The 14,450-nt window shown below is 39.3% G+C and overlaps 1 protein-coding gene across 39 annotated transcripts in view; it reads left to right on the plus strand.

Annotated features, from left to right (window-relative positions):
• The window catches only part of DLG2 (discs large MAGUK scaffold protein 2), a 1,809,506-nt gene that overhangs the window by 1,661,749 nt on the left and 133,307 nt on the right, over positions 1-14,450 (plus strand). The window lies entirely within an intron of this gene.

Genomic DNA, 14,450 nt, shown 5'->3' on the forward strand with positions numbered 1-14,450 from the left:
AATCCAATGGAAAGTGAACCATGCCCATCCTCACTGTGTTCTCCTCTGACCACTGTGCCCCAGAATCTGGTCTGACTCCCACCTGAGGTCATGTCCTCCTCACCTGAAATTTCGCTGTTTTTTCCTGGCATGAGGTGCATGTTATAGATACTAAACTCTGTCCTTGAATTGACTTGTCCTGTTGATTCCACTTTGGCTATAAAGTTATCTTTTGTGTGTATTAGGTAGGCACAGCAGGGCCAAGAAGGGAGCAGGATTCCAGAAGGCGGCAGGTTCTCGAGGGCCTTGATTTGCTGGCCACTCTGACAAGCATAGAGTCCCTTCTTATTCCAGGGAGTTCCAGTACCTCAGAAGCCCTGAGATTTTAAATTAAAAAAAAATCAGAATATTAATGTTCCACATTTTTTCAACTGCATTTTGGAAGATTATTTTGATACACTTCAGTGTAATCTGTGAAAGGAACTATTGAGAATCACCCTAGAACATGTCTTGCAGTGATGTCACAAATATGAGGGAAGTGGCTATTTCTGTTCTCCTTTCTTGTGTTTTCATTGCTGGTCTTTGTGATACAAAATATATTTTAACCTTGAAATGTTTTAGTCTTGGGTGGCAAATTGGGAAAATCAAATTAGGTTAATAGGATAGAGATAAATCAGTTAATGAAAATGAAATGGTATATAGAATAAAACTGGGAGGAAAAATTACCATATTTTTGATATCTTGTTAAAAATAGAATGCATAAAAACGTTAATGTACTAGAAGAAGTTTGCTGAAAATATATTGGTAATAGCTTAGTCCTTTAATTAGTTGTAGAAGATTAGCAAAATTAAATGAAGTGATATGATATTACATAAAACTAATAGATTTATTTAAAAGAGTAGTGTTCATCAGACTCAAATCTTTATTCTCTAAAATGATAAATAAAAGTACGACATACAAAAGAGAAGAAGACAAGTCAATAGAGAATATTAGTTTGTTATTCTAACAGTTGGAGGTTGTATTGAAAGGAGGAACTGCTTTCAAACGAGGCTCAAAAGTAGCTGATGCTTCATGGGAAATTCTCCAGGTGATTTCTCATTTACAAAATGAGATCTACAAACACAGTATTTGGTTTCCAATGTTCAATTATTAATACTTATTTCAGACCTAGAGGGCTGACCTCAGCGTCTAAATGACTGTTAGAAGCACAGAACTAGAAGAGATGTAGGCCGTGCATGGAGTAAAATCAGAGAGAACTTACAAGAGCCTCTGGCCTTGTCCTCATGCAATGTGACAAAACAGACACCCCCACCCCTGCAAACAAAACAAAAACAATAAAATGCAATGAACAAGAAAGACCTAAGGGGAATCCTTACTAAGAATGATTCAGTAAGTTTGTACCTTTGTTGTTTTGGGGTTTTTTTACGCAAATTTTGGCTATAGGATTTTCATAGAGATGCCTACTTTATCTGGAGCACTTGGATAGGGCTAGCGCCAGTTGGTTGGGCTTATTTTAGAAAGTCAACCAGTTGCTCTCTCAGAATAAATGAGTAGCAGGGTTTCTCCAAGTATATAAATATCAGATGATAAGCATGTCGCTTCAATCTGAGAATGACATCCTGGAGTTTTCTTCATTCTGCTTAGCTTTACGCAATTCTACGGCTGGAAGGAACCTTAGCTAGCACTAGGTCCACTGTTTAATTTATAGAAGAGGAAACTGAGGCCCCAGGAAGGCAAAGATTTGCCTGGGACCCCACAGCTGTTTGGTACCAGAGTCAGCTCTCCCACCTCCCTTCTCCCTGCACCACGCCACCTCCCAAGGGCTCAGTTTACGTGGTATCAGCTGTTAACGCGAGTTAGCTATGATTCCCAATCTGGTTCACCAGCACAGCCTGGACTCTTAGATTAAGGAATAGGTTAGCCAAGAGGAGAAATTCAAACATAAACCTCTTTGGGGTTTTTACACAGGATAAACCGTGCTATAGGACATATGGGATTTCTTTAGTAGTATTCGCATTTTTCCATGAAGCCAAAACGTAAATGAGAAAGCAAGCAATCTCTTTGTTCTGTGATAAACAATTTAGCTGACTTAGAATATTTGTCTGCACCACAAAACCACCCTTCCCCTTAGATTTACCTCCTCTTCCCTCTACACACACAGACACACACACAGTCACACGCCCTACCCTAGCCCTGCCCTGGCCGTGTCCGAGAGGCTGCATGTTCTCAGCAGCATGCAGAAGCTGGCCTCATTGCCCTACTAGAAATGATCCTCCCAGGTGATAGCAATTTGTTTGTCTGAAAGTGTTGAAAGCAGGGGGAGGGAACTAGCATATTGGAGCCAGGCAGTGTTTTAAACTTGAGCCAACCCTCTCTATTTCCCAATCTAGTTGTAATTATTTTCCTTCTTTTAATCTTTTGTGTAAGGTGCTTAAAGTGCTTTGGTGGTGCTGTACAAATGGAGTTGATTGTTGCTAATGATAATTCTGTGCATGTTCTTTGTGAATGGTTTGGATATATTTGATTTCATGGGCTGTTTGTATTGTGTATTTCCTGCATTGTGAAACATATATAGTTGTAGAACCTTAAAAGTAAATAAACTGTTAAAAATTTGAATAAAATATTTTTCAAAATGCTCCACAAGTACATTATGAATTCTTCAGATGTAGATGGACGTGAGCTCCTGAACCACTGGAATATGGATTTTGTTGTGTGTGCTTTGAGGCCCTCCACATGTGCAGACTGAGGTCTCCCTGCCTCTAAAATATGCACTCTCCTTCTTATCTATCAGCATCCCTGTAACAGAACAAGGCTTTCCCTACTAGTAATAGGAATGCACCTTTATATCCAACTGCTGCTGAGAAAGGTCAGAGAGAGAGGGGATTAAAATCAGACAAAAGTGCAAATAGCTAAGGAAAGATCCTTCCTTTTGATGAAAGAAAGCAGGAGCACCCAGGACACTGGGAGAATGGGAAGACAAGAAAGAGAAGCAGATAAGTCTTCCAATGGGATGTGAAAGAATGTGAAAGAGAAACTTGGCCCGTGTTTATTTGTTAACAAAGATATTGTTTTTGAGAGTTCAAGTGAATAACCTCTCTGTTGTGAATTTGGGTTTAAAAGTCAGTTTCTATGATTTATTTATGCATTCCTCAAGCATCTTTTGCGTATATATTCTGTGCTGGGACCTGTAATGGACACTGAGGACACAGCAGTAAAAGTCATGTTTTCTGTCTGCAAGAAACTCACATCTAGTGGGGGAGACAGAAGAGGGGAAAACAATTACAATGCAGTGTGATGTGAAAAGTTAGCTCTAGAAAGGCCTGGAACATTTATTGCTTCCTAATGCAAGGATATCTGAATTGATTCTTGAGGATTTTATACAAGTTAACCCAAAGGCCTTCATGTCTTTTTACTCAAAGCAAGAAATATATTCTTCGTTATGACCCAGTAGATACATACACACATAAACTTGAAAGAAAATTTTCATTAAATTGTACTAATACTTTTTATATACAGTATACTTTATCTTCCATTCTGTTTCCTTTTTTAAAAAAATGAAGGTCACAACTCGTTAACTTGATTTGATAACTCAGTAATGGGTTATAATCTACAGCTCGCAGATGGAGTAAACAAGGATATTCCAGGCAGATAACAGCACATAGATAGGCAAGAGGGCGTATCTTCATCAAACTACCTTTAGCATCTTTGGGGTCCCCAGACCCTTGATGTTCCAGCCAGCTTGGAGGGCGGTTATCCCTGGTATAGATGAGGAAGTGGAAATGAAGGGAAGCATTTGCTGGCACCTTCTATGGGTCACCCATTATGCTAATAGTATTCTACGTACTTTTCCGCATATGATTCTCCCAACAACCCAAACAGTCACGGGATATCTCCTCCATTCTACAGAGGGAGAAACTGAGATTCAGGGAAGTTAAATAGTTGACCCAAGATCACAGAGCTAAACTGTACCTGAGTTTGCATCCTGTGTGTAGAGAACCAGTAGAGAGCAGTATTTAAGAGTACAGTTGCTAGATTCTGCCAGACAGACAAACATTGAATCGTGGTTCCGCCTCTTACTAGCTCAGTGATCTTGGACAAGTCAGTCTCTCTGGACTTAGCTTCTTTATTTCTGAAATGGGAATAGTAATAGGATACCATAAAGTGCTTACAATGATTAAATAAAACAGTGAATTTAAATGCCTGCACAGGGGAAGTAATTGATAAGTGTTGGTGATATTTATCATTTATTAGAAAGACAACCTTTCCCCTACAGGACAGAAAGACTGTAGAATTGTTTGTGAATAACTGTTTTCCCAGCAGTGGCATGACCCTCCTTGTCCCTTTGCTTTCCTTCAGCAAGGGAAGGAGGACAGACCTCCTGGCGCAACCGTTCACACTTTCACTCCTCTAGACCCCATGAGAGCTGAAGCGGAAGGCCAGGATGCCACGGCTCCAGAATGCCCACGTCTCTCAACTCCTCAGACATTTCTCATCTCCCACAAGAGTCTACTGAGAGGCAGGATCTGAAAAGAAGTCAGTTGGAGACATAGATAAGAAGAAAGAGTCACTTCGTTTACAGCTTCCCCTTCCAGTTCTTCATAATAAGCCCTCCATGTCCCTAACCCCATGATTTCTTCCACTTTCCCTCTGTATTCTTTACTCCCTCCAGGCCCTCTGCTCACAGTTTTCTGTTCTGAATTTAAAGGACTTATTTCTTTTTACAGTGGTTCTAAGTCCACATTTGAAACTGGTCACTCAAACTTGCTTTCTAAGACAGTTTTTGCTTCAAAGGCTATAATATGATAAGTGCGCTTAGGTCTTCTTCCTGCCCCATTGTTTGACATAAGTCATTCATACACTGATTTTTCAGCGCATTGATTCTTTCATTCAACAAATATAGTTTTATATACTTACTTACAGTGTACTGGTCTGCAGTAGATGTTAAGGATACAGAGATGAATAAGAACATAGACCCCCTTCCCTCAGGATTCTCCTAAGCCATGTCTGTCGGCAATTCAAACACTGTGCAGATCATTATTGTGGCTATCGTTTCCTGATACCTCATGTGGTATATGCCTTGCAACTATTATCCTATTTTAATCTTGCCTATAAGTCTTCCTACAGTGAAATCTACCCAGAAGTCCACTGGTATTTAAAACTCATCTGTTAAAATAGTGATGATTCTGGTCTTTATCAAGGCTTCATGGGAAAGCTCCTTGAAATGGAAACATCATTCAATACTGGACCTGCAAATCCCAGTTAATGTCTTACTTTTATTATATCCTTAGTGCCTTATGCCACAGTGCTTCACATAAAGAAGTCTCCTTAGTAAATATTTGTTGAATGAATTAATTCCTACTCTCTTTCCTATACAGATGTGAAAGAAAAAAGTTAAAATATGAGCCAAGATCTTTGAGCAATCAATCCCATGGAAGTCCAGTACCAGCCGGGCTGCCACCAAGTGCCTGGAGTCTGGTCATGTCCTAAGGACACAGGCACTACCAACTTGGACTGGGATTTCCAGGGCACATCTGGCACTTCAAGGCCTTTCAGGCTGCTTCATTTGCCTGCTGAACTCTATGACCTTCTTCAAACTGGGGCCTAATTCAATACCAGATTTAGACAAGCACGCACAGCCTACATCCTCTTAGTGAGAGGACTTGGGGTAGGGGCAGGGCCCCTCATCCTGTATCTCATTCTCAGCATCTTTAGTCTTCCTGTTCTAGGAACATAAAGCTGGAAATTACTTTGAAGGCAGTCTTGAGGAAATACATCCCATCCAGGATTCTTCATCCTGATGGGTTTTTGCTCTAGAGGAAGGAGATTTTCACCTGATTGATTTTGGTGGGACAGGAAAGTTACATCATCATATAAGTAAGGAAGAGACTCTGGTATTTTTTTTTTCTTTAAACAGTCGCATATCCTTCCACGCCATTTCCTGCCCCACTGTACTGCTGGTCAGTAACCTGGGGGTGGTAAGGAAGAACGTGGAATGGAGCCTGTCAGGGGACTTTGCTGCAGTGCAAAGCTGCTTTCAGCTTCACTTGGCTATGGGTTTCTCAAGGACATTTAAGACAAAGCCAAGAAATCTGTGGACTTTATTACAAGTCAGATTTTTTCTTTTTTCCCCCAACCTTGGACCCAACATTTTCTTAGCAGCTCTCCCCAGAGGACATGTTACAATCAGCTCTGTACACCCTCCACCCAGTGCTTGGCACAGGGCTGGCTGAAGTGGCATTTTTATTGCCTCTCATTCATTTGCTCATATATTCTTATTTAGCAAAATCATCATTTATTCATTCAGAAATAGGATATATCGGAGCACCTTGGATTCAGCTTCTTATCACTCTTAAAATCTTACTGGGGGAGACATGATCAAGTACCTGAAACAGCTTAACAGGATGAGGCAGAAAGTCTGGAGAAAGTCTAGATTTGGGAAACCAGGAGAGATCTGGAGAGGACCTTGCAAAGTCAGGATGAGCAGCCTGAACCACTTGGAGGGGCCAGAGCTTGTGTGCCAGTGCCTTACTCCTGACTTCATTTAAACATTACACAGTGCTCTGACACAGATAAGATTATTAGCCCCATTCTACAGGGGAGGAACCTTGTAGAAGGCAAAAGAGGTTTAAAAATAATGTACTTACTATGTGGCCAAGCCATATTCTTTACCCCAGTGTGTCTGTCACTGAAACCCAAACTCATTGTATTACAGTACAGGGAAGATGAAGTTAATCCTACGGACACAGATTAAATTCATACTGATAGACTTTCTCTTTGGTTTCTACTTTGTGCTGACTTCCTCCAGATAGACCTGGCTTCTGGTCCAGACTTCACAGCTTGCTGATTGCTAAAACTTGAGTTTCTCATGTATAAGATGGACATAATACCTAGTTCACAGGCTTGCTGTTAGGAGTAAGCTAAGCTGTCTATGAGAGAGCCTGCCAGATGGGACTCAGTAGGTAAAGGGGAGCTCCCTTGCCTCTTTAAGTGCTCAGAGCCTGCCTCCTAAACTGGTGCCTCCTTTGAAGCAGAATAGATTTTGATTCTTCATTTCTACTCTGAGACTCCTTAGCATTATGCTCACTCTTTCAGGCATTTGCATTTTTAATTGCATCCATAATTGTGGAATAAAAGGCTTTGTCTTCAGGCAGCTAATTTTACGCCAGAAATAGAAAGGAGGAGGAGTCGTTGGGGATCCGGGGGAGTTTTCTCCTTCCCCTGAAATCATAGGCTGGCCCTGATTTTACAAAGGTTTTTAACTTTTAGATTTCTATAGGAAGAGGGACAAAAGTACTATGGGTGACCCTTCCATTGACCATCACATTTTTCCTCTATCCCTCTATCCCAAGTTCTAGAATCCGGATGTCATTTTTATTAATAGTGGGCCCTCATTCGTTCACTCGCTCACTCATTCATTCATCCAAAAAACCTTTTCTGAGCCATAACCATCCACCTTATATGGTACCATGCCCTGGGGGTAAAAAAAAATTAATACAGCATCTTTTCTGCCCTTAAGGCACTCAAGGGTCAGGTCACTCTGCCAACCTCACTTCTGCTCCTCACCCCTCACCCCTTGGTAATCATATTTCTAGAAATCTCATATCTCCAGAGGGTACTTAGCTTCTTAGCCCAAAAATTACTACTTCTTAGAACAAACCGGACAGCACTAGCTAGAAAAGAGAGAAGAACAATAAAAGGTGGGACACAGAATACTCACAGGAAAGAACAGGTGGTGGAAGGGGCATGGAAAAATTGAGGAAATCCTCACCCTAAATCATGAGATTAGGTTAGAAGCAGGGGAATAAACCCAAGACATTTGTCCTTTAATCTCAGCATTTGAAGCAGTGCCTGTCACACATGATAGGAATTCTTTAAATACTTGTTGAATGAACTTTTTGAATAGTAATTGAAGATGATGATTAAACAGAACAAGGTACTAGGAGAACCATCAATGACAGAGTTAAGCACCTGCTCCTCTGGGTTCCTCTGCACCACATAAACTCTCTTCTAACCTTCACCCCCTCTGCTCTTCCTGCCTGCTGACTTACCTGTCCCCTGCACTGGAGAGTGAGCACCTCTTGGATGGAGATTGGCCTGGTTACAGCCTGTATCTGCACAGTCTGGTGTATGGTAACTGCTGAATCAGTCAAGTGAATGAAGTATGGATGTCACTAGATTGGAGAGCATTGAACTTTAATTAAAATGTTACTTAATTACCTCATGGCTTGCAAATGGTTCCCTGCCTAACAAAGGTCCTTGGCCCTTCTTGATTGGATGAGTAGGCTGTCCCATTCAGTAGTGATAATCATCTCAGACTGTGTTTTTTTTAACTCATTTAGCCAAACAAATGCCATATTTAACATAGGTTAGACTTCAAATCCATTTTCCTTTTTATTATAAATCAATAAGAACAGTCACAATAACAAACATTCACAAGTACTTTTAAAATACTTAATAGTAATAATAATGAACTGAAAAATATTAAAAATAATAAATAATAAAATAATAAATCAGAATTGCATCCTATTCTGTGTCAAGCAGCTTACTAAACACCTTATGTGGATTTTTTTATTTCATTCTCCCAAAAAGCCTATGAGATAGATGCTATTTTTATCCTTATTGTAGAGAAGAGAAAATAGAGGCCAGGTTTGCAATTTACCCCTAAGAGGTTAAACTGTTGCTAGAACCTAAGCATGCTGTCCTATGCCCCTACCTACAGTGCCATGTGGCTTATTGAAGGGCTTTCATATATTTTATTTGATTTGATACAATATGTGTGTTAAGTAGGTATTATTTTCCTACGCTTTTCAGATGAGTAATCTGAGGCTCAGAGTATTAATCCGTCTATTCTTTTCTCCAATTATAAAGTAGTACCAAGCCCTAGCTTCAGTCCACTTTCTTTGAAGATGTGTAAGCACAACTCACATGTATCTTTTTCTAGTGTTTGGCTCCTGTTTCGTCAACTGCCATGGTACATAGTACATGATTTTTATAGAACTACTTATGCATTATTAAATGTTGAATGAGTAACTAAATATCATACAGTCACTTTAGATCCTGTAATCTAATTTGAAGATGCCCAGAGCATGTAGATTTGTGATTAAATTGAGCAAGTCCCCACTGAGCTGCGACTGTTACAAGAGTATGAACAAATTTTCTGCCCCTTTTCTGCCAAGACAGAGTCTGCAGCCTGCGTAGCTGTACACATACAAAGCTCCACATCAAAGAGCACATTTGAAGATCCTGTCATACACAGTACCCCACACATGGGGGAACATGCAGCCTGACGCCCACAACCAGCTACACAATTTGTGGGGCCCAGTGCAAAATGAAAATGTAGCGCTCCTTGTTCAAACATTAGAATATCACAACAGTGAGAGCAGAACATAATACTAAGTATGGGACCCTGTGCAACCACACAGTCCCACACCCATGATGCCAGTCCTGCTGACACCTGGTTTAGGACATTTTGTGCAAAACTGAAAGCATGTGCGTTTTCCTTAGTATGTAGTATAGTAAGTGTGGGAAACACAAAGTCAGTATTGGGAACATTTTCAAGGATCCAAGCTTTGTCTTTGACCTAAAAGAGTACTTTATATAAATTATCCATATGCCTGCATTTACAATATGTAGAAACATTATCTTTCAGCCCTCTTAGTGCTTCAGAAACTTTAAATTCCCACTTGCTCTGAGCTTTGCGTCATCTCACTCCACTGGAGCAAATCTTTCGCAAGCTAAGTAGCGTCCTTAGTTCACATTTAGTTGGCACTTGCAGTGCACTTTAGTCTCCCTGTTCTGCAAAAGTTTCTGCCTCCTCCCCTTGCTCCTCAGGTCTAAATTTAAAAACTATACGTATATATAGAAGTGCCTCGGAGGACTTTGGAAATTACTGGAACCCGTTAGGTGTTGGTGCCCTTTCCATGTGTCACTTCCTAAGTGCAGAGGCTGCAAGACTTGTAGATTTCCCTGACCAGCAACATTAGAATGAAAAAAAATCAGGGGCCTGACATGGGATTGACAACTTAACTTCACCAAGCAAGAATTCTAAAAATAATACAAACATAGACAAATTATATTATGTATTTTTCATTGATTTCTCTTTATTATTACCATCATTTTATATAAGAAAAAGCATTTTAATGCCAAAAGGAAATTGAAAACATAATCTGAGCATCAGGAAAAGTACCCCAAGTTTTAAAATTTAAGTTTTTAGAACCTCACCAGATGCATCTCCCTATTTCTTCGATCCATAGAAACCTACCTGATAGCTAGAAAAATTAAGGCAAACATTGTGATGGCTAAATTGTTTAATTCTTAATCCTAAAGTTTTTGGTTCTAAATGATTCTAAAATACTTGGGATGCATTTTTAAGCTTTGTTCTTTCTTGACAAAGAAAGCCATCTTTTAGATTTTCTTTTTTCTCATGCACTTTCTTCATCTTTTATACCATTTTTTCAATAAGTAGGTAAATTTTTCAATTTACCTCCTCTATGGTAAATTGATGCTTTTTAGTGATGCTTTTTAAAAGGTAAGAAGGAGCTTTTAATCATCAAAATTATTTTTCATTATTTTTAAAATCATACTTTCATTTATTTTGTGTTTATGTCGTTCTTCATTTTATAAACAGACTCTCAAAAGATGTCACCACCTTATAGTATCTTCCGTTGTATTTTAAAACATGTGCATGCTGTTTTGTTTCAGACCAGATTGCCTACTTCATGGGCTTTTTCCCCCTTAATTTTCTTAAAAATGCAGATTTGGTGGTTTAGATGCAAGATCTCATACTTTTTTAAAAAATCTGATTCCGTGGGTAAAATAATGGGAAAATGTGATGTGAAATGAATAGAACTTTATAATAAGCAGGATATTTGGTAGCTTCTAGTGACTTCTATTATAAAAATATAAATTCTCGTGTAAACTAACTTTGTAATTTTTACTCTCTAGACAAAGCTCTTAAACCAGTTCCAGTGGGTTCTAAACTGTTTCATCCCTCTCTTCCTGGTAAGAAGGGCTCTGAGTTAGTCATCTGGAAGGGGTCTCTGTGTTTCCAGTTGCTGTGAATCCAGGTCAGTGGAGAGTTTCCCCACTTTCTAAAAGGTCTAAGTTGAATGAACCCCATTGTTGGCTCTTTATAGGATGATGACAATTTTCTCCTTTCCTAAGATTCCGTGTTCCTGCCTCTTCCCTCATAAATGGATACCCCCATACCACTCCCACCTCCACAACACACTAAAATCTCGTGAGTCCTTGGTTATATAATGAAGTCAGGTATCCTAAGGACACGGAGATGGTGATGAGAATTTAAATTTCATAATACCTACAAGGGAGTATCATTATTTTCCCCATTTTACAGTTAATGAAAGCAAGGTTAAATAGTTACTGCCCAAAGTTAACAGCAAAGAAGGAGAACAAATATAACTCAGTTCTGTCTGATGCCGAATCCTTGCTCTTAGCCTTGTCCAAAGTTCTGGAAATACCACACTTTCTTGGATATGCTTGATTTCATATACGCTCCCATAATCCTTTTGGTACTTATAATTGTTACAGAAAGTCCTATAAGTTTTATGATAGAAAATATAGTCATTTAATGTATAGTGCATCTCCCTCGATAATAAATGAGGAGCTTAAAGATGGTGAGTGAGTGGATTCTTGACATGGAGTTATGATGGCTGAAATTTGAACCATAGGGTCACACCCTTCATTGGCCAAGCATCCTGAGCAAAGAGGCATGAGGATTTTCTGCCACAGGCCACTGCATACAGGATGGGAGGATTGCAAGGCCTTCTGACTAACCTACAGCAAGTATGATATAATGGAAAGGATATGGGTTTAAGTTTTTCTTGAGTAACTATTAATTATAAAATACTATGTAGGATGCTGTCAGGAGTGAAAAGATGGGTCAGATATGCCCTCAAGGATGCAGCTACAGCTAGTTGGAAAAAGCAGATGAAAATAATACTATGTTATTCTGAATCCAGACTCTGCTCCAGGATGTGACAATAGGAGGGGGGTAGGAAATAGAGGAGATTTAAGAGACCAAATATGATGGGTTCCAAAAATAAAACTTTTTCAGGGAGGGTCATCTTTGGCAGTGTATTTCCTCTCCACAGGAAGTAATTAGGCACTGTCATAGAATGAAACACTAGCTCCTCTGGAATACCAAGTCACTCAGCCATTCACTCATGAGTTCACAGCATAGTGGAGTAGGGAAAAAACCTGGGAATTGGAGTCAGAAGTACCCGGATTTGAATCCTGGCTCTGCCACTTATTGCTTGTCATAACCTTGGCAATTCATTTCCTCTCCCTCTGGGCGTCAGCTTCTTCTATAAAATGAGGACAATAAGTATACAACTCAAAAGATTTTGTGAAGAATGTTTATAAATCACCTAGCATCTTACACAAAATCTTCCAGAAATTACAAAAGACAGGAGACTTCTTAGCTTTTTCAATGTTAACATTACCCTGTTACCAAAATATGACGTGGTCACTCAAAGAAAAGAAATTTATAGTCCCGTCTCTCTCATAAACATGAAATCAAAAATCCAAAATAAAGTGTTAACAAAGTGGATCCGGTGATGTATAGAAAGGGTAATATAGGCACAAAATGCACCAACCATAAAGGAAAATATTGATAAATTAAAGTGCATTAAAATAAAACTCTTCATCAAAACACATCCTGAGTAGAATAAAAGTATAAGACAGAGAGTAAGAAAAGATTTGTAATGCAGAGATCTGGAAAAGGAATTATGGTCAGAATCTGTAAAGAACTGCCACAAGTTATTAAGAAAAAGATAAAGACCACATTTTTTTAAATGGCCAAAGACTTGAACAGGTATTTCATGAAAGAAGATATGTAAATGGTCAGTCAATGTATGAAATGGTATTTACTTCTTTGCTCATCGGGATCATGCAAATTCAATCCCAGTGCCACTATCTACCCACCAGAAAGACTAAAATTAAAAAGAGTATTCATTGGAAGTGTTAGTGAGCAAGTGGAGATTCTCATATGTTGCTCATGGGAGGCAAATTGGTATGACCACACTGGAAGACTGTTTGTCAGTGTTTACTTTTGTTGAATGTATTACATCCTATAATTGGCCCCTAGGTGTATACACAACAGAAATATTTATGTATGTTCAACAAAAATACATGCAAGAATGTTCACAGTAGCATTGTCTTAATAGCCTAAACCTGGAAATAACCCAAATTACTATCAACAATAGAGTAGGTAAATAAGTTGTGATATATTTACACAAGGGAATACTATACAGCAAAGAAAATGAACAGCTGCTATGTGCAACAGCACATAGGATTCTTGAAAATTTAATATTTTGTGAAAGAAGCCAAACACACAAAATACTAGATGTGTATTAGTTTTCTATGCTGTTGTAACAAATTACCACACATTTAGTGGCTTAAAAAACACAAATTTGGGACTGACCTGCTGGTGTAGTGGTTAGGTTTACACACTCCACTTTGGCAGCCCAGAGTTCATGGGTTTGGATCCTGAGCACGGACCTACACACTGCTCATCAAGCCATACTGTGGCAGTGTTCCATATACAAAATAGAGGAAGATTGGCACAGATATTAGCTCAGAGACGATCTTCCTCAAGCAAAAAGAGGAAGATTGGCAGCAGAGGTTAACTCAGGGCCAATCTTCCTCAGTAAAAAAATCCAAAAAGAACCCCCCATGAATTTATTATCTTACAGTTCTGCAGGGTAGAAGTCCATTAAGAGTTTCACCAGACTAAAATCAAAGTATCAGCAGGCTGCATTCTTTTCTGAAGGTTCTCAGTGAGGATTCAATTCTTGGTTATTTGGGTCGTTGGCAGAATTCAGTTCCTTACAGTGATAGGACAAAAGTCTCCACTTTTTTGCTAGCTGTCAGCTGAGAGCATTCCCATCTTTTAGAGCCTGCCACATTCCATGGCTAGTGGCCCTTTTCCTCCATATTAAAAGCCAAGAACTTTGAGTCAACTCCTCACTTGTATCTCTCTCACCTATCCAGGAAATATTCTCTGCTTTTAAAGATACTCCTGATTAGTTTGGGCCCACCCACATAATCCAGAATAATCTCCCCACTTCAAGGTCCTTACCCTTAATCACATCTGCAAAGTTCCTTCTGCCATGGAAGTATAGTCACGCACCACATAAGGACATTTTGGTCAATGATGCACTATACACTCAATGGTGGTCCCATAAGATTAGTACCATGTAGCCTAGGTGTGCAGTGGGCTGTACCATCTAGGTTTGTGTAAGTACACTCCTATGATGTTCACACAATGACAACAACACCTAACGACACATTTCTCAGAACATGTCCCCGTTGTTGCATGACTGTAACATATTCACAGATTTCAGGATTGGGGCATGGCCATCTTTGGGGGCGCCATTATTCTGCCTGCCACAATATGATTCCATCTGTATAACATTCAAAAAACATAAAATTACCCTATGGTGATAGAAGAG

Source organism: Equus asinus, chromosome 20 (assembly GCF_041296235.1).
Source record: "Equus asinus isolate D_3611 breed Donkey chromosome 20, EquAss-T2T_v2, whole genome shotgun sequence".
In the NCBI taxonomy this organism is placed as follows: Eukaryota; Metazoa; Chordata; class Mammalia; order Perissodactyla; family Equidae; genus Equus; species Equus asinus.